This window comes from Lucilia sericata, unplaced genomic scaffold (genome assembly GCF_015586225.1).
Source record: "Lucilia sericata isolate MDLA Ls3-8-SP2 unplaced genomic scaffold, ASM1558622v1 Contig000028F_arrow, whole genome shotgun sequence".
Lineage (NCBI taxonomy): Eukaryota > Metazoa > Arthropoda > Insecta > Diptera > Calliphoridae > Lucilia > Lucilia sericata.
In genome coordinates, this window is record NW_023994066.1 from 993,484 (window position 1) to 1,014,841 (window position 21,358).

The window sequence follows — 21,358 nt, forward strand, 5'->3', positions numbered from 1 at the left end:
GAATAACAAACTTATATATAAGGATATATCAAAGTTTTTTAATTTTAGAGTTAAAAGAAATCAAAAAAATTTTAAATGGCACATTCAAAATATTTTGTGTGAATATAAACAGGCCCTAACAAGTGATTAATTCGTTCGCGATATTCATTTTGATCGAGGGACTCAAAAGTTTTTCTAAACATTTTAAAAAAATCTTAAAAATAGTATTTAAATATGTTATATATGAAAAAATTGCACATAATTGTAAAAATAATTCAAATTCAGCGCATTAAATACATACCATAAGATTTATATTAAAAAATTTTTAAAATACCCAGTAAGAAATTTCATTTCAGTATTTTTTTAAATTGTTGGTTAATTTTGAAAAATCGCGAATTAGTAAAATTTAAGAAAAAACTGTTAATATCTGAATTCTATGAACTTGATTTATAAAAGAATGTAATTAAAAAATTATAATTTAAAGGAATTAAATATTTATAGAGTGATGCTTTTTGAAGCTAGGTACATTTTATTTGGCCAACAAAACCTAGAATTATTTTACTTTTTTAAAGTATTAAGAAAACTTGCAAATGGTGATAATTTTGACGGATTTTGAGCATCATCCATGATGTGCCTTGGCAAAATGTGTTTAGATAAAAGTGACGTTTTCATAGCTTACAAGGACATTTTAAATACATTAATGATCCCAATCCAATGTGTATATCATCATCTTCGTGTCTATTAATTAAATGTTTGTATAAGTCGCTGTTTGATTTATAAAACCACAAAAATAAAAAAATTTAATTTTGAAAAATTTTTAAAGAGTTAATAAAATTTTTGCATGCTCCTCCGATTTTATATTTCAAAATAAGAAAAAACTCAATTTACGCAATAATTCAAATTATTTCCTATATAAGTGCAAATGTGCCGCTCCAAAAATTGATATTTTAAAAAATAACGTTCAAGTTTTTATGGCTGTTGTACTCATCTACTATTAAGGACACATCAACGAGATATATACCATACTGTGTATAATTCTTTCAGCTAACCACTGTTATTTCAATTTCTGTATTTTATTAAGGGACGTCAGCGCCCAGTCAAAAAAAATTAAAAAAATTCAAAATTAAAAAAACTGGTGACAAATTTCAACAAACAAGTTCTAATACGTAAAGAGATGTCACACGGATAAGCTCATAAAGACTTTATCTCCTAAGTATATTTAGTCAGTACAATAACGAATATTGTCCAAAAATTTAAAGCTATAGACAAAAAAATAAAAAGAAGGTGAAAACATTAGTTAGGGACACACGTTTTTTTTAATTTTGTAAACTTCCAAAACCGATTACGTTTGGAAATGTAGACCTAGAGTTTTACAATTTTGCAATTTTTAGGCTGGAAGTCTTGTGCATATAATCCTGTAAACATTTTATTTGACATTTTATTCTTACCAACGTTTTTAACAATTTAGATAAATTTTTATTGGAAATTCAATCTTTATTGGAAATGGAAAAAATAAAAGATTCACAATAAACCAAAGAACGATATGATAGCGAAAACGGTATTACCTTTTAAGGGCGATTATGATATCATATTTCTTTATTTAAAACGATATTATTATAATATCGTTTTATATTATTTTGTTTCCAATAAAAAACAAGTAGGAAAGTATAGTCGGGCATGGCCGACCACCCTACACCACTGAGTATGTTAAAAATGTGGATTATATTTAATAACAAAGCATTTAAGTTGTTTACCTTAATTCCGAAATATTTTAACAATTTGTTGAAAGAAGTGATTTTCTAAAAGAGAGGTTATATGGGGGCAAGAGTAAATATGGGCCTATCTTTATAAATTTTGGTACATTGCTTTATGTTTACATTAGAGTTATGTATGCAGGATTTCATCGTGATACTAGTGTTTATTAGTGAATTATTGACCTTCAAGTCATTTTCTGAAGGGGACTTTGTATGGGGGCTAGGGTCAAATAAATTAATTAAGACGTATATAGAACTAAGTTTTGCCGATTTTTGTACAGATACTACAATATTTAACATAATTATGAACTCAAAAGCCCTTTCCAGGGGTAGGGTTGTATGGGGGCTAGGTGAAATAATGGAACGATTTCAACCATTTTCAATTCGTCGTTGGGCCAAATTTCATAAAAATATCTTGAAAATTGCGACCTGTACCTTGCGCACAAGGTTTACATGGACAGCCAGCCGGTCAGACGGACGGACGGACATGGCTTAATCGACTTAGAAAGTGATTCTGAATCGATCGGTATACTTTAAGGTGTAGGACCAATATTTTTGTGCGTTACAAACATCAGCACAAAAGTAAAATACCCTCCCCACTATGGTGGTGAAGGTTATAAATAGGAAAATACAAACGTTTCACACTGGTTGCCGTAAGACAAAAATAAGAAGAACGATGTTTAAAAATTAATCTTTTTTTGGAGCAGGCATTTATAAAAGACATTATCAGACAGACATTTAAGGTGGGTATAGGACCAATATTTTTGTGCGTTACAAACAACAGCACAAACGTATAATATCCTCCCCACTGTGGTGGTGTAGGGTATAAATAGGAAAATACAAACGTTTCACACTGGTTGCAGTACGACAAAAATAAGAGGAACGATATAACGAAAATAAAGTTTGACTTTAATTATTAATATTTAATTTTCTAACTAGTTAAATTTAAAGGATGGAAATAATAGCAGCTGGAATTGGCTTTGTCTTACATATTTTATAATATCAGATAATTGTAATATGTATTAAAAAAAGTATTTCAGTGCAAATTTTGAAAATACTTCACTAGTAATATTCAAAATTCTAAGTTAACCTGAATTTTTATACCCTACACCACTTTAGTGGGGAGGGTATATTGGGTTTGCGCTGATGTTTAGAATCGTTTCTGAGTCGATTAAGATATGTCCGTCCGTCTGGTTGGCTGGCTGTCCATGTAAACCTTGTGCGCAAGGTACAGATCGCAATTTTCAAGATAATTGGATGACATTTTTTTGGCCCAAGGACGAAGCCTATTGAAAATGGTTAAAATCGGTCCATTATTTCACCTAGCCCCCATACAACAGAACCCTCCGAAAAGGGCTTCTGAGCTCATAATTATATTAAAAATACCTGTATATAGATACAAAGCGGCACAACTAAGTTTTATACGAGCCTTGATGACCTTGCCAAATTTCATAGAGATCGGGACTCATTTGACCCTAGCTCCCATACAAAGTCCCCTTCAGAAAATTACTTGAATGTCCAAAATTACCTATAAACACAAATATCGCAATGAAATTCAGCACAATAAAATATTATGTAAATATAAATATATTCACAAATTTGCTAAAGGCAAATTTGGTCCATATTTGTCCCTAGCTCCCATATAAAGCCTGTTTCAGAAAATTAGTTTTTCATCCATAAATGTATCGGAACAATTACTTGAATGTCCAAAATTAACTTATAAACACAAATGAAATTCAGCACAATAAAATATTATGTACATTTGCCCCTAGCCCCCATATAAAGCCTCTTTCAGAAAATTAGTTTTTCATCCATAAATTGCTTAAATGTTTCGGAACAAGGTAATAGAAGATAAATGCTTTATTATGAAAAGTAAATCACATTTAATATTCATAACTGGTGTAGGGTATCATATGGTCGGTCACGCCCGACTATACTTTCTTACTTGCTTATTATATGTTTTAGTACAGTATTTTTGTTCTTGACTACTTTTTTGTTAATTTATTTATTTAAACCGTAAAAAACTAAATATGCTTGAATCTAGAGACAGCATAGATTAAAACTGCGTTTCCAGTTTTACTATATCAGGAGTAATTTCCTTTTAAATGGGTTTTAAAATTTAAAAAGATAAAACAAAATTGATATTGATAATTTATGATCCCAATATGGGTATCAAATAAAAATCAGAATATCAGCACTATTATAAAATTATTTATTTTGAATTTTCCAGGACAAAACAACATAAAATGTCCTTTAAAATATTTTGTTCTTCTATATATTTGTAGATTTAAAATTTGTTGAATTAATTTTTGAATTTGTACAAAGTGTTATATTTACTTATATCCGTTAAAAGAAGAGAATATTTTCTACGTCTTAATATTTTCAAAATCGGGGGCTCAAACATGGTTCAAATGTGAAAAATCAGTGGATGTTTATTATAAAATAGTTAAATGTGTTGTTGATCTTATCAATAAAGAAGATATTATATGTTACTTTTTTCAAAGCTTGTTAAATTTGATATTATATACAAGAGAACACAATACAACAATTCGCGGTTTTAAAAACCACAAATAATGGTTAGAATAATTAGAAAAATAGTTGTTAGGTTAGGTTGATAGGAGGATGTATACTACATCAAATCCGAAGTAATACACCTAGGCCACTATCGGGCCTGTTGTGCGCTCCAATTCAAGAAAGAAAAAAAAAAATTGTTCACTGAATGTATTATTTTTCCATGTTCAGAAACTCAGTTTCCTGGACGTAATTCCTAAGAATCTTCCAATCGGTGTTGGTTAAGAATGTTATTTCCGGAATAACATCACTTCCAAGATACTTGGATCTAACTTCGACGAATGCCTGACAATGGCAAAGAAAGTGCTCCAGAGTTTCACCGTCCTCTCCACATGCTCTACATTCGTCTGAACCCGCACGTCCAATTTTGTATAGATGTGCTCGTAATCCTGTGTGTCCACTCAGAATACGTACCATCATACTAACCTCAGATTTGCTCATTTTGAGAAGATTTCCCGTTTTGCTCTCATCAGGGTCACCCCATAGAATCTTTGTGGTTCTACCCACCGTTTCATTATTCCAAGAGGCCTTATGGGATTCTCTTATCCATATTTTTAATTCAGCTTTTGTTGCGTCGAATGGTTTTGCGTTTGTCAGGTTAACTACATCGCGCTCCCTTCCCTTTAAAGCTATTACATTCGCCCTTTCGTTGCCGACTACTCCCGAGTGGCCTGGTACCCATATGATGTGAACCTTACCTCTGGAAGAGTATTCAGTTAAAGCTTTCTTACAATCCAATACGGCCTTAGATTTAATTCTATCACCTGATATCGCACAAATTGCCTTCTGGCTGTCGGTAAATATATTAAGCCCTGTGGGCGCCATATTTATTCTAGTCCAATTTACACATTCCGTTATTGCTCGTACTTCTGCCTGGAAGCTTGTGTTATGATTAGGTAAACGGTGGTATATTTCTGTTTCTGGGTCTTCAATATAGAACCCCAGGCCCACTTTGTCCCCTAATTTAGAGCCATCCGTGTAGCAACGGATTCCTACTGGTATTTGCTCTAATGTTCCGCTTGACCAAGACATTCTATCTGGGATTAGCGTTTCAAAGTTTCCGACATATTCAGTGTCTGGTATGCGATCAGGCACGTCCGATGAATGTGTATAACCTTCCAATGTGTCCATTATACATTGATGACGTGTCCTATAACCGTTTTTGGCAAGTTCGCCTAAAGTAAAGAGCCGTTCGGCTGTAAGCGCCGCCTCATATCTTATATATGTTTCAATGGGTGGAATATCTAGCAACGTTTCCAGAGCCTTGGTTGAAGTAGTACACATGGTGCCACTTATACCCAAGCAGCATGTACGCTGAACTCCCTGTAGTAGTTTGATATTACACTTTTTGTCCAAAGCAGTCCACCAGATTATTGAAGCATAAGCTAGAATTGGTCTAATTACACTTTTATAAAGCCAATTTGTCATGGTAGGACTAAGACCCCATTTCATGCCTATGGTTCTCCTACATATCGCCCAGCACCGATGTGCCTTGTTGATCCTATCCTCTATGTGGTGTCTCCATTTTAATTTCCGGTCAAGTATTACACCTAAGTACTTAACTTTGTTTGTCACCGGTATCTTCTTGCCCAGAAGCAAGGTTCAGTATATGTAGAAATTTTTGTCTTTCTTGTGAAAAAACAGATTTCCGTCTTCTTATTACGACATCGTCTGCATAGCAGACAGGTCTAAGTCCTTTCTCGGTTAGGGTCCTTAGGAGGCTATTAATCGTGGTAACCCAGAGTAAAGGTGACAAAGTGCCACCCTGTGGTATACCGCGAAATACCTTTTTCCTGATAGTTATATCGTACATCTCGCAGCTTATCCATCTGTTCCTTAGCATTTAGTTGATCCAGTTACTGAGCACCCGGTCAACATAAAACTGGTCTAGGGATTGGATAAGGGTATCAGTGTGCACGTTATTGAAAGCGCCTTCGATGTCAATGCATACCGCCAGTGTATACAGTTTGCTATCGAAAGATTCACCTATGTAGTGGATAACTTCATTTAAAGCGGTTTCCACCGATCGTCCCTTTACATAAGCATGCTGCTTATATTTAAGGTCTTTATATGGTATGCTGCTTTTAACCATGCTATCGACTATCCGTTCCAAGGTTTTAAGTAGGAAGGACGTAAGACTTATCGGTCGATAGGACTTAGGTGTCGCATAGCTGCCATTTAACTGGGGTATATGCCAATTTTAAGCATGCAGTGAATATCTGTGACAGATGTACGGACATGAGTTTTTAATAGGAATTTTTTTTATCTTCGATACGTCATTTACGCTATCTACCTGTTCACAGAAAAGTTTTCAGGAGTCTCGTTTGGCTTTTCGAACGATTTTCTTATATTCACCAAGTTTATTACGATACTCATCCCAGTATACTGCGGTCTTTTTACGCCGTGCCCGGTTAAATAGTTTGCGAAGAGTCTTCCCAAGGATCCGGATCTCCCCAGTTACCCAGGGTTTTTCCTGGGCAGATCTCCGCTCTCGCAGAGGGCAGCTGTCCTCGAACGATTCAACCAGGGCACTTGTGAACGTTTCCACTTTGGCATCTATATCCTCTTTATTTCGACATTGAAAAGTGTCCTGACCTAAACGGTTCTTTAGTAAGGTCCCGAACATTGTCCAATTAGATTTAGACTTATTCCGAAACTTTATCGGCTTTGGTGGTGGCCTTAGTATTTTGAATCTTATGTACCGATGATCAGAAAAGGAGTGCTCGTCCGAAACTCTCCAATCCTGAATTTCGTTTATAAGCTCTTCTATTGACGAAGGTAGCTTTATTACCTAAGTTCAATGTTATCAAGTCTTTAGTATTAAGGAAATCCATGAGGGCTTGTCCCCTGCGATTGGTGTTTGTACTACCCCAAGCTACATGGTGCGAGTTGGCATCACAACCTATTACAATTTTCTTATTTTTTCTTTGTGCCTCTTCAACCAGTTTCATCAGATCCGACGTTGGTGGTAGTGTCGGAGAATCGAAAGGCAGGTAAATAGATGCAAGGAATATGTTGCCACGACCATGCTTCAGCACCGTTGCATCCGATGTGGATAATCCTGTTGAGAGGAGAAAACATAAATTCTTGTGACATAAGATACATGTTCTCGGACGAGACCCTGTATCAGCGTAGAAAAGTTGGAAATTTATGTGATTTAATCCAGAAACCTTGTTGCGAATCGTCCAAGGTTCCTGGATTAAAGTTATATGTATTTTACCTGTGTTGATTTTAGCCATCAGAGCGTTGGTAGCTGTCTCGGTCCGATGGAGGTTTATTTGGATAACCTCAATCATGGCCATCCATTAAACTGTCTTGCAGCGAGTTGGTGGTCACCTCCTCGCTCTTTGGATTTGACTCCTCCGGATAGCCTGAAGTGGCTATTAATGCAGTGGGTACTGTTGATGGCACTGCGGTGTACTTATCAGACATAGGAATAGCAGTATTTTTAATAGACACATTCCCAATTCTGGAGAGCACTGCTGTTCTGTCTTCTGGCGGGTGAGTGATTTCCTCCACGCTTTTAGGATTTGACTCCTCAACATTGCTAGTACTTGCTAATGATGCTTTGGGTACTGTCTTAGGTGTTTTAGTGTCCTTGTCGGGGCCGGTTTTGACAGCCCTTTCAATCGGCGCCTTCTCAATTTTGGAAAGGGCAACTACACTTTCTTCTGGCGAGTTAATGGTAAATTCCTCGATTTTAGGATTTGACTCCTCAACGTTATCAGTAGTGGATACTGATGTGGTCTTAGGTTTTTTAGTGTCCTTTTCGAAGCTCGTTGTAACAACCCTTCCAATCGGCACCTTAACAATTTTGAATATGACAGATTTAGAGGCGAAGTAAGCCCTACCTTTATTCTTGGCAAGACTAGCCATGGATTTCTGGTCGATACCTATTACAAATAAAGTTCCCTCAGGTTCTTCTTTCCTGTAAAAGACATCCCATTTTTCCACGGCCAGCTCAGCATTTTGACCTCCAAGAATTTCCAGTATACGTTCATTAGCCAGTTTACTGCCCCATCCTTTTATGTAGACAGTGGACTTTAGGAGCACCGGAAGCTCGCTCTTCTTTGCCAGTCCCAGCCTAGCGCCGTCCCAGGGAGGAGGGATACTTTCCACCAAGTTCTTTAGATTGACTAACTATGATTTCCTGAAGCATCTTTTTCAACTTCCTCCTCTGTGCTCCAGAAAGTCTTTTCTTAGTAATAGGTAGTTTAGCTATGCTATCACTCACCTCTTTCACCATTTGCTCTACTTCATCCTTTTTGGGATTTGCTATAATGGTATTATTATTATCATCTGAGGATTCAGAGTCGGAACCCTCACCTATATTTAAAGGCTGAGGTAGCTTAGAGCTCTCTCCGAGTACATCCTTCTCTTTCACCCCTATATTTTTGCCAGCGGCATGCTGGCAGTAACAAATTTATGTTTTATTTAAAACAACATTATTTGTATAAGTGTCCAATTTTCATCGGTCATATCGTAAAAATATTTTGTATTTCTTTTCCGATTTAGGCACTATTTTTCGCGGTTACCTTATTATTCCCAGTTCAATATATGAAAACATGCCTGTTGGCAAACAAACTTACACCTTGTACCTAAAGTGGGCGTTGGGTGGGCGTGTTCAAAATTTTGTGAAATAAACTTTTACATCGTGAGAAATATGTACATATGATTCAGAAATTTTTTTCATGATAGTGTTTATAAAGTGGGCGTGGTCAATATTTTGTGAAATTAATTCTTATACCGACAGGGATATACCCATGAAGTTTCAAGACGATATTTTAGCTTTTACTATTTTTGTCGCTCTTTTCTATGTAAATGCCACCAGTGTGCGTTTGAAAAAAAACTTCAAACATAAAAATAATTTAAATAAAAATTCAAACAACATAAGAAAACTAAAAAGAAAATTTAAATAAAATCAAATACTTTTTGGGAAATAATCGATATAAATACGATTAAATTCATATGTACCTATTTCGATATTTCAGTTTTGCGGTAAGTTGATATTTGTGCAATTTTGAAATTTCAGGTTTTTGCAAATATGTAAATACTATCGATCTCGATACAAGAACGACTTACGATAGTTTTTTATCACCTAAGTGATATCGCAAATGCTTCATCACCAAGTATTAGATTCTGCAAAACAGTTTCAGTATAGTTTAGTGGAGTACTATTAAACTGTTCATTATTGTTATTTAGGCCCATTTCGCTTTTCAAATAATGATATGGATATTAGCCTTGATTTGGAAACTTTGCAACGTATACAAAACAAACGACGTGCCCGATCTTTCGTTCCAACTACTGAACTACTTTACGAACTTGTTCCATGTCGGAAGCCAAAGTTAGTGGATTTTCTGCAACCCAAAATAAAGCCAAAGGACCAATTGGATCACTTTTTTGACTCACTTGCCAGTACAATGCGTTCATTTCCACCGATCACAATTGTAAAATTAAAATTTTAAATATCGCAGCTTGTAGGTGAGGAGGAAGTTTTCTTGGCTCAACAAGATCAATTAAATCAAGTCCAATACATCCAAATATACGATAAATACAATCAAATGGCTACAAATTTCTCAATCAAAACAAGCTTAAACGCCTCATCGAACGATCAAACTCAAATCCAAATATTCCCCGAAAGAGGAAACCAGAAACAACAATCATATTTCTATTTAACCATTCCAATTTTGGCCATATTTTTATAAATTTAATAAAAAGCCTTTTCTTACCTTAAAGTAATGCATATTTTGTGACGATATATTTTTAACATTTCCTAACTTTTGTTTAACAAACCGGTTAACGAGACTTAAAAATCGGATAACCTGGTTAACCGAAAATCAATGTTTTAAAAAAACTGGTTTGAGAAAAACCGAAATATGAAATAAAAAGCGATTTTTCGGTTAACCGGATAACAGGTTTATAAAATCTAGCTGATATCAATATTTCGTGAGCTGGATCAGAGGATAAAAATCAATATAGACCCAATCATTTTTGATGGTGGGTACTTATTAAAGGTCCTTTTTGAGTTTTTGCGATTTATTCCACATTTCTTACAAAGAAATATACACAATTTTGGTATCTTATGAAAGATATCCGAAAGGCGCTTTTAATATCATATCAAACATTTATGTGCGATAACAAAAGCATTAAAAATATTTACATTTTTTAAAAAATTTTCGGATTTTTAGTGATGCAACTCTGTTTTTTCCTAAATAATACTAAAAAATACGAAGCTACACAAGAAAAAAGATAAAAACAAAATAAACCAAAAAATTTAAATGTCGACAAAATTTTTTATAAATTGAAAAACATAAATGAAAAGGTCATTTTAAATAAAAGTTAATGTTATATTTAAATATCTATTTTTTATTATAAATAAAATTTAAATAAATATCCCATTTTTCCTTTTTATTTTTCATATCGCACACTTTTTTGAGAAATATTGGAAAAAATTAAATCTTCCTAAAAGTCAAGAAGATTAAGTGTAAACGGTCTAGATTTGTAAAAAGATTTGAAATGAAATCTACACAGAAAAAATAAATTTCCGATTCAGCACAAGAATTCACCAAACCAAATTGCTTAAAATCGGACGTATCACGAAAATTGTATATTTAGTAAACAGATTCGCACAGAATTAATTGAAAAATAAATAATATTTTCGCAATTTAAAAAATATGCTATTAGCTAAGAATTTATTAAAAATTCAGTACAATTTGAAACAAATTGTTTAGCAAAACAAACATTAATTTTGTTGAATTTAAAATTAATTGTCAAACTAATTTTTTGCTAGAATCGGCAAAAATCTTTATTGAAATGTTTAGATTTAAATCAAATATGTCATTAGAAGGAAGTAAAATATTTTCTGAATTTTTCATATATAATTTAACAAATTTGTTTACCAAATTTTTAGAGTTTTTACAACACTTGTAAAAACTCCAAATTTTATTTCTCATTTTAGAAACTATTATTTTGTACACTTAAAACTGAAATACTTATAAATTAAATGTTATAAACCAAATAAGAACTATATCAATTCATTTTAGTGCATTCCAAAAGATGTTTTATTGATGTATTCCATATGCAGACATTAAAACATAACTCAAACAACTTCGTTATAAAAATATTCGTGTGTGAACAGTGTTAAAGTGAAGTGCTCAATTAAAAGTGGAAAAGTGTTTTTGAAAGCTAAAGTGATTGGATGGATTAAAAGATTGCTTGAAAAAGGACAAGTTGACAATTAAATTCTGATTATTTGACAATTGTATTTTTACCTCATTGGTAAATTTCAGATTCGCATAGGAGGAAGCGAATTGTATAGTGTGTTCATTTAATGAACTAGAACATTGAGATTTTGTGAAGACTAAAGATAATTGATTTTATATGAAGTGACGAATGTGAAATCTGAAAATGGGTGACGACGACGACGATCGGAACCCATTGAAGAGGCCGAGAGTTGGAGTTACTATTGAAGAGCTCCAACAGGCAATTGTGAAAAAAGAAAATTGTGAAAAAGATGATTATATAATGGCGGAAAATGATAAACTGAGAAAATCTGTTGATGTTTTATATGCTTGTATGAAGGGAAGTGAAGTTAGTGAATATTCCTCTAGTGGTGACGAAATGGACATTACAGATGCGAAAAGAGTAGTTTCGGTTGATGTTGAAGAAGGCAGAACCAGGCTAATGACTCAGCTGTTTCGAATAATGTTAGATCTGGCCAGGCTAATGACATAGCTGGCCCTTCGAGTGCTCGAAAATCTAGCCTGGCTAATGCCACAGTTGGCACAACGTGTGGACAGAAGTTTAGCCAGGCTAATGCCATAGCTGGCTCTTCAAATCAACAAGGCCAGGCTGGTGCCACAGCTGCTCATCGACAACCAAGAAGGAAGAGAAGAAGATGCCTAATAACAACACAGTCAGGTAGCAGCCAAGGCACAACATCTGCTAGTAATGAAGCTAAGAAAGAAGACCGTAAAAGTAAGTCAGTTCTAGTTGTCACTACTTTTAATATTAATATTAAGAATTGTGAAAAATTAGAGGAGGTTTTAGGTCATAAGGACTATAATATGAATATATTAGGACGGAATGTTACTAATATAGGGGTCTGCACCCGAAACTTAAGATTTTGCTTGGGGTGAGTTATTTTAATTAATAAACTGAATTGTAAAAGAAAATAAGAATTAAAACAAAACTCAGTAATGGCTGAGTGCAATAAGTGCAAAATATCAATTAGAGGCGAAAGTGGCTTAAGAAGTTTGTGGAAAAAGTTATCATAGTTCTGCAAAATGTTCGGATATAGACCAATATTCATTAAGAATTTTAAATAAAAATAATTTTGTTAGATTCATATGTGATGACTGTATGCAATGTATACATAACATATATATAGTGATTAGAGATATTCAAGATGGTGTTCAAAAAAAAAAAAAAAAAAAAAAAAATAAACAACAATTAAAAGAATATAAATATATGAATTCGAAACATCATTAAAACATAATGAAAATGAAATAAAACAATTACTAGAAGTAATAGAAATAAGATACGAATATAGAATTAAAAAACTAGATTATGCATTTATAAATTGGGAAAAAAAAAAGAAATAAGAAATTTTAATTATAAAATAAATGAACTAGAAGATAAAAGTAAACAAATATGTAACCCTATATATAAGGCATTAGAAGAATTTAATAGTTATATGCAAAATCTTTCAAATCAAATAAATAATTGCAAAAACAACTTCAGATACAGTCATCTAGAATAGATACGATTTTTACTATGTTAGAAAACTTAGACATAATAATGGCTGAAACAAATGTAAAAAATATTAATATTATTCAAATAAATGTTAATTCCTTAATAAAATTAAGTAGGAGACTTGATCTATCTATTTTTGTATATAAACATAACCCTGACCTAGTCATTTTAAATGAGACAAAGCTTAATGTTAGACATAAGATATCATTTAAAGAATATAATATGATACGAAAAGATAGAGTTAATTCAAAAAGAGGAGGTGGTACTGCAATTTTAATTAAAAATTGTATAAAATATAGCGAATATACAAATATAATAACACAGTGATACAGCAAAAAAATGCAGGGGTTCTCATATACCAATTCCATTTCGTTATAGTCCATAGAGTAGTAATATATTTTTAATTTTTCCCGATCACTTCGTTTAGTTCCTTTTTAAGAGCAAAAGATGTGAAAAAGAGCTATTTTTTAAGTTTTAACTTTAAAAAAATATATGTTTGGTAGTTTGCAACCGATTTTCAAATTGTATATTTTGTTTTAAAGATACAAGTGTTGTCTTTCAACTGGTTATGGCCATTTAAGTAAAAAAACTCACATTTTTTTCACAATTTTTAATTTTCATACTGCTCTACGTTGGCCATGAAGCAGTAACTTTAGCTTTTATTACATTTGAAAAAAGGCACATTAAGTTGGGTGTCCAATGATGGTCAATTTATAATAATTTGTATGGAGAAAACCAAAAATTCGAGGAACATGCTATTAGAAAAATTGGCATAAATCATCCAGTTTTTCATAGATTTTTATGAAATAACAAGTTTTAGAAAGCTTCCTTTATGTGATTCTTCAGGAAAGTAATAAAAGATGAACTCACTGCCTCATGGCCAAAGTAGGGCATGATGAAAATGAAAATTTTTAAAATAATGTGAGTTTTTTTACTTAAACGACCGTAACTCAGACATTTGACCATAAATTTTGTATTTCTTTTTTTGGAATAAAAGGCAACACTTGTAACATAAAAAAAAATATCGGATTTGAAAATCGGATGAAAACTACTAAATTTATGATTTTTCAAATTAAAAACTTCAAAAATGGCTCTTTTTCGCATCTTTTGCTCTTAAAAAGTAAGTTAACGAAGTGATAGGGGAAAACTAAAAATATATTCGTACTCTATGGACTATAACGAAATAGAATTGGTATATGAGAACGCCTGCATTTTATTTTTCTTCACTTTTGTATCACAGTGTAATTTATAGTTTTGAATGTTTGGAAACATGTATCATAAAGATACCTTTACAGTCAAATAAAACATTATTTATTATATCTGCATATTACCCATCGGGTAACAATAGTAGTCACTTTAAAAATGAATTACTTCGATTATTCGAATCTCTGAATTTGCAAAACCCTAACAGTTTTTATATTTTGTCAGGGGATCTAAATGCCAAACATGGTGATTGGGGTAATAGTAATTCTAACTCAAAGGGTAATATGTTGAAAGAATGGCTTTCATGCAACGAAATTAACTTTAGGTGTTCATTATATGCTTCAACTTTACCATCTGCTCCGAAATATGAAAGATTTAATTCAACTGAAAAATTTGGTAATACCATAGTTAGAAAATTACAATCTGAAAAGAGTAAAATTATTACATCTATTAAAAAACATAACAGACTGGAAACAATCGTTAGTCCATTGGAACTTATTTAACTTAAAGATAAACTGAAACTTATAAAAAAGTTGCTAAATGACAATTTTACTATCGCAGTAAACACACATTTTCAGAATATACTTCAGAATATCAGCACGAAAAATTGCTCTAACATGTTCAGTGAAGTAAGAAAACAATTCAGACCGAAAAACCCTTTCAATTTAGAAATAATTAAGATTCCACAAGATGACGAACCATTACTTGGAAATATCGGTATTAATCCTAGTGAGTTGGAAAAAGATGATAATAACAATTTTGTAATAAGTGACCAGGATCAGGTGCTTAATGTGATTGGTGCTGTTCTAGAATCGGTTCATTCTTTTAAAGAGATTGACCCAGATAATAGTTTGCAAATTCAAGTTTCAAATTGTTTCTCTAGATTTTTGGAAAAAAACTAGGTATGAAAATAGTAACTCTTCATTTACAACTTTTAATGATTATAAAAGAGCAAATGATATGAATGTTTTTTTTTTGCGCAGAACTATTTTGTGACAAGGGAATCAATTCTGTATATTTTTGGTAAATTAAAAGGAAAATTGTCATCAGGTATAGATAATATACCAAATATCATATTAAAGAATATACCCGAATTGATAGTAATGGAATATTGCACCTTATTTAACAATATGTTGAATAATTCTTATTTTCCACATGCCTGGAAAACAGCTAACGTGGTAGTTATACCAAAAAAAGATAAGGATATTACTAATCCGAAAAACTTAAGGGCAATAAGTCTTCTTCCAAATATCAGTAAGGTTTTCGAAATTTGTATTAATATAAACTTAATGAGATTTTGTGATAATATAAATTTAATAAATAATAATCAATTTGGATTTAAGCACCATCATTCAACAATTCATGCAATACATCTTCTCGTTTCAAATGCCCAATGGAATTGGAATAAATCGCTTTATACAGGAGCCTGTCTTATAGATTTTGAAAAAGCTTTCGGCAGCATCTGGATCCCCGGTCTCATATTCAAGCTTATTGAAAATAAATTCCCTTTCAATTTAATTATACTTATCCTATACTTATATATATAAAACAGACTGTTTGTTTGTTACGCTTTCACGGCAAAGCTACTGAACCGATTTACATGAAATTTGGACTGCTAATAGGTCTAACCCCAAAAGGAACAATAGGCTATATAATATCTTGATCGGATGCCACGCCCCTTTTTACGCCCACTTTTTGTGAAACTATTATTACACCAATTTTGCACCAAAACTACTAAACCGATTAACCTGAAATTTTGCATACCGATAGGTATAAGCTTGGAAAGAACTATAGGCTATATATAAGAACTTGATCCGATGACACGCCCTTTATACGCCCACTTTTTATAAAACTACCCTTACCTATAATTATATGAAAGAGAAAGTCTGTTTGTTACGCTTTCACGGACAAACTACTGAACCGATTTATATGAAATTTAGAACACTAATAGTTCTATTCTAAAGTAGAACAATAGGATAAATAAAATAATGATTTGACGTCACCGTTCTCCTTATGCTCACTTTTTTCTAAATATGTAATTGTTGTACAAAATTTTAATTCGAGACTTACAGAAAACTACTGAACCGATAGGTCTGATCTCAGCATCGGATGCCACGCCCCTTTTTACAGCAACTTTTTGTAAAACAATCATTAAACCAAATTTACGTTCAGACATACAAAAAACTACTGATCCGATTTTCATGAAATCTGTTATAATGAATGTTGTGGAATGAACAGTACGACACATTACATTTTCAAAACCTATAATATATAATAATAAATATATATGAAACTCTTTTTTATTCTTTCACTACATAACTAATAAACTTATTTACATACAATTTGGCGTTTAATAGGTCTAACCTCAGAAGTTAACAAGTTAGAGTGCCACCAGCAAGCTACTTTTTATTAAAACCCACTTAACATCTAATTTTTAGATAACTTGACTTCATATAGGAGCTACGACCAATTACGGACCTCTCCAGAAAAATTTCGTAGAGTGATTCATATGTATGTACACAAAACATATTTGTGTCGAATTTTATCAAGATAGCTTTATTAAACAATGAAATATGTGAGTTTAAATGATTTTCGGAAAAGAGCCTTATATAGAAATAGACTTTATTGAATTAAAGTATTACAATAAAGAATGTAAAAGGCATTGACATACTGTCGTCTGCCTATGAAATACATAATAAATGCTAAAATGTGTTTTCAAATATACATTTATAAATTTAATACGTTTGATCTTACATATATATGTAGTAAATACTTAAATTCTGTAAGTAATGATCTTCTACAGTTTAGTGCCATTTCAATAAATTTTGCTAAATTTTTCCAATTGCAAGTATTATCAGTTCCATTCAATAGGTTTATTAAATATTGTTTTTCGAATTGTGTTTTTCCCGTAAACTTAACCCTAAATTCTCTAAGGACTGGACAGTTTCCCAAAAAATGTGTAATATCTTCATCCTCTCCAGTGTTACATAAACAACATATATTGCTACTATTGTTACCATATGCGTTTTTTCTTAGGGGAAGTACATCTGACCGGACTTTCAGTAGTACTGATATTTCGCTTATTTTTAGATTTTCCTCGATTATATAACCCAGTCCCATAACTGGTTGTAAATATTTATATATACGTATTTCACTTCTTACCGCATTTTCCTTCATATTAAGATGGGTTTTTAATTTAAGTTGGGAAACAATTGCATGTTATTCATGGGAGTCTTATATGGGAGCTATGACCAATAATGGACTGATCCGGGGAAAATTGCTAGAATGATTTATACGTAAACAAAACATATTCAAGTTGAATTTTATACCGATAGCTTTATTTATCAATGAAACATATGCGTTTAAATGATTTTCGGAACTGGACCTTATATGGGAGCTATGACCAATTATGGTCTTATCCGAAAAAAATCTCGTAGAGTGATTCATATATAGGCGAAACATATTTGGTAGAATGATTTGTAGGTACATAAAACATATTCAGCTCGAATTTTGTCACAAAAGCATTATTTGTCAATGAAATATGTGTGTTTAGGTGATTTTTGGAAGTGGACATGGGAGCTATGACCAATTGTGGACCGACTGAGATCTACGTTGGTAGTATGATTTTTATTCCTATTATATTTGTATGTACAAAATTTTGTGTTGATACCGATATATTTGAGGGAGTTATTAACGATAAACTTATATCCGGGAATACACACCTTTGTATGGGGCTATGGGAAATATTGGATCAATTCTTATGAGTTTGAACATATTTGAACCCAGGCACAAAAAAATAATGTGTGACAAAATTCATCGAAATATTTTTGGTAGTTTCTGAGAAAACTACTTAATAATTGGGAAAAAAAACTTTATTTTTTTCGAGGTAGTCTGAAATTTTTAATCATAACTTTTTACGTCGTGAACCGGTTTTACTGATTTTTAATACGAAACTGGACCGGATAATAAGGAATGTTTTGGGTGAATTTCGTGAATTTTTATTGCTTCGTTTTAACGTGAGCGTGTTTTACACAGACAGGCAGACGAACGGACGGACGGACATAGCTAAATCGACTCAGAATTTCATAAGGATCAATAATATATATACTTTGTTGTCTCAGATGAATATTTCTTGGTGTTACATACAGAATGACAAAGTTATATATACCATCTATCACCACTGATGGTGGTGGAGGGTATAAAAAACTCTATATGATATTGATTGGATGATACGCACATTTTTATGTTCACTTTTTGAATAACTGCTATAGCATCAAATTTCTAGGCTAAATATAAACCGATTTTCAAATTTGGCAACATACAGTGTTTGAGGAAGATAATGTTTAATACACCAAATCCGAATAAATACACCTATAGCACTAATTTCGGTAGTGTTGTGATCTTAATGAAATGCAATGACCTTTTTCCGTCCACTTTTTGATACATTTATAATGCTAAAGAACATGATACATAATTCTACTAATTCTAACTAATTCTATATAATTCTAACTAACTTTATTATTATTATTATTATTATTATTCATATTACATTTTCACTTAAATTCAAATTTTAAATCGGCTGTGGTTCCTTCCTTTAACACCTAAATCTATCTAGAAAATCATTCATATCTCCCCTTAAAATTTCTATTTATATAACTCGTTAAAAAATTACTTTAAATAACTCTCAATTTGAGAAAACAATAAATATCCGTAATCACTCATATTTTCTATACAAATCGAGTTTTATATCAAAAATAATAATGCATTTTTCAAAAGTACCTCAAATCTAAAAAACCATGAAGATATGTATTTGACTACTCATTAGAGTGTCCCGAAAGACAGCACTTTTGCAAATCTTATATAGGTAGACCTCTCAAACGATGCATAGAAAGCATTGTTCATATAAAATTTGGATAAATTGATCTTTCGATATCTTTTTATACTTTTAGAAAATTATGAACCAAAAATTCTGCACAACTTTTCTGTATGTAGCGCCGTATTTATTCTAAGATTTTCAAATTAAATAATAATTTTGAATAACTCTAGCACACATTTCCATTTACAAATTCCGAATTTTTTTTAATTAGAGGAAGACGTGGATATTTTAATAAGTATAATTATTTGGGTATCTGCTTTGTACATCTAACGATATTTGACCTTTATTTCTTCGGATTTAATAAGTGGTGTTTAAATTCAGTCAAAACTTTAGTGTGGATGTATAAAAGCTAATGAATAAAAATAATATGTTTAAACATACTTTTGTATAAATGGATGTATTTTTGAGAAACAATGAGAGACAAATAATTTCAGAGTTTCTTCAATTGCCTGTACTTTTTCAAATAGAAAGAAAATCGCTTGAAATTTTGTACGGTGTACGGGGATTATGCCCGAAGATTTTTGTCACTATACACTGAACAGTTCTTTAAATCAAGTGCACATGGGAAAAATAAAACAACTAATTTGAAAGTGTTCTTAGTTCCCTACCTGTGATTGAGAATGCTGATTTCAGTATTATTTCTAAAAAAAAAAACTTTCCTAAACGTTTCCACAAATTAGATAAAATTTCCTAATTAAAGCTCATTTTCAATTTGTAAATTTTTAAGGGACATTTTTGTCCAGAAACTGACTTTAAGTATTAAACAAAATGCAGAAAAATATAATAACTACTTTATCGTTATAAGCTAAATTTTGACATATATTAAAAAAAGTATAGTCATAACAGACAGAATATAATTATCTTTATTTTGGAAGAAACCCGGGCAACGCCGGGTACGCGCAGCTAGTACATAATATGTTAATTAATAAGACCTTTATGATTCATAACAACAATAAAATGAGTAAGGAAAAGTTTGTCCTTGTCAACGGATTGCAACAGGGCACGGTTAATGCCCAAACCCTGTTTAATATTTATATACATGAAATTATAGCCTTTGCTGATGACATTATTGTCTACCATGCTGATGATAATATTGAGAAAATCAATCGAAATCTACAATCTTGTTTCAACATGGTTGAAGATTATGCGAATGATTGGAAGATGAAAATGTATGTGGATAAATGCGAGACGATTCTTTTCCGACCCCCTGTGGGAAAATGTAACTATAACGTCAGAAAAAACTGGAAGACATTTGGCATTAGGTCTTGTGAAAATATAAGTATTCCAAATAAACAAATAGTTAAATATCTAGGAATTTATTTAGATAAATTTCTTTATTTTAACAATCATATAAAATTGCAATTAGTAGAAGCAAGAAATGCTTTCTTTGCGCATAAAAAACTTTTTTATTCCAAATATATAAATTCCAGCGTTAAAATCCTTTTATACTAATCGCTTATTCGACCCATTCTGACATATGGATGTCAGATATGGTTTAATATTATATCTTCATCTTATATGGAAATAATTAAGAATATTTGAAAGAAAATGCTTGAGGGCGTGTACATCTCTCTATAGATCTAATAATGATAAAATGGTATCGAATAAAAGATTATACAATGTAGCGGCTATTAGTAGAATAGATAATTTCATCATTCATTTAATTAGAAATCATATAGTTAACAGTACTCACTACTATGCGAACAATTTAATTATGGCTCCTTACTTCGTAAGTGAAGAATATATTTACAAAACATTGCAAAATGGTTACGTACCACCTGAGGCCTTTGTATATCTAGACAGCAAAGGTTTTATTCAAAACGGATCGGGAATCCCAATATTTTACCACATTTAGAGGCGAGCTAACAATAAATCAATTTCTTGCAACAAACTTAATGCAACAAATAGAAGATTTGACACTAGCGTATACTTAGAAGATAGAAAAATGTTTCCAAACTTGAATGTAAATAAATTTTGGTGGCTTACACAATAATTTTCGCTTCCCTCTTTTACTCATTTAACTTTATTTTTATTATATATAAATATTAGTGTAATGTTTTATTTTTGTTTTCATTACATAAATTATCTTTCAATGTAAAAATTATATTTAATGTTCAAAAAATAAATTACATACAGTGAATCAATTAAGTAATTTGCCTATGTTAAATTTTATAAATTTTAAGAAAAAACTTTATCTGAACAATTATTTTAAAGAATATCT

At 31.8% G+C, this 21,358-nt stretch overlaps 1 protein-coding gene across 1 annotated transcript in view; it reads right to left on the reverse strand.

Annotated features, from left to right (window-relative positions):
- Nucleotides 1-21,358, reverse strand: part of LOC119610424 (potassium voltage-gated channel subfamily H member 8) — a gene marked incomplete at its 5' end in the record, with an annotated part of 274,124 nt that overhangs the window by 13,780 nt on the left and 238,986 nt on the right. The gene's annotated exons all lie outside the window — the stretch shown is intronic.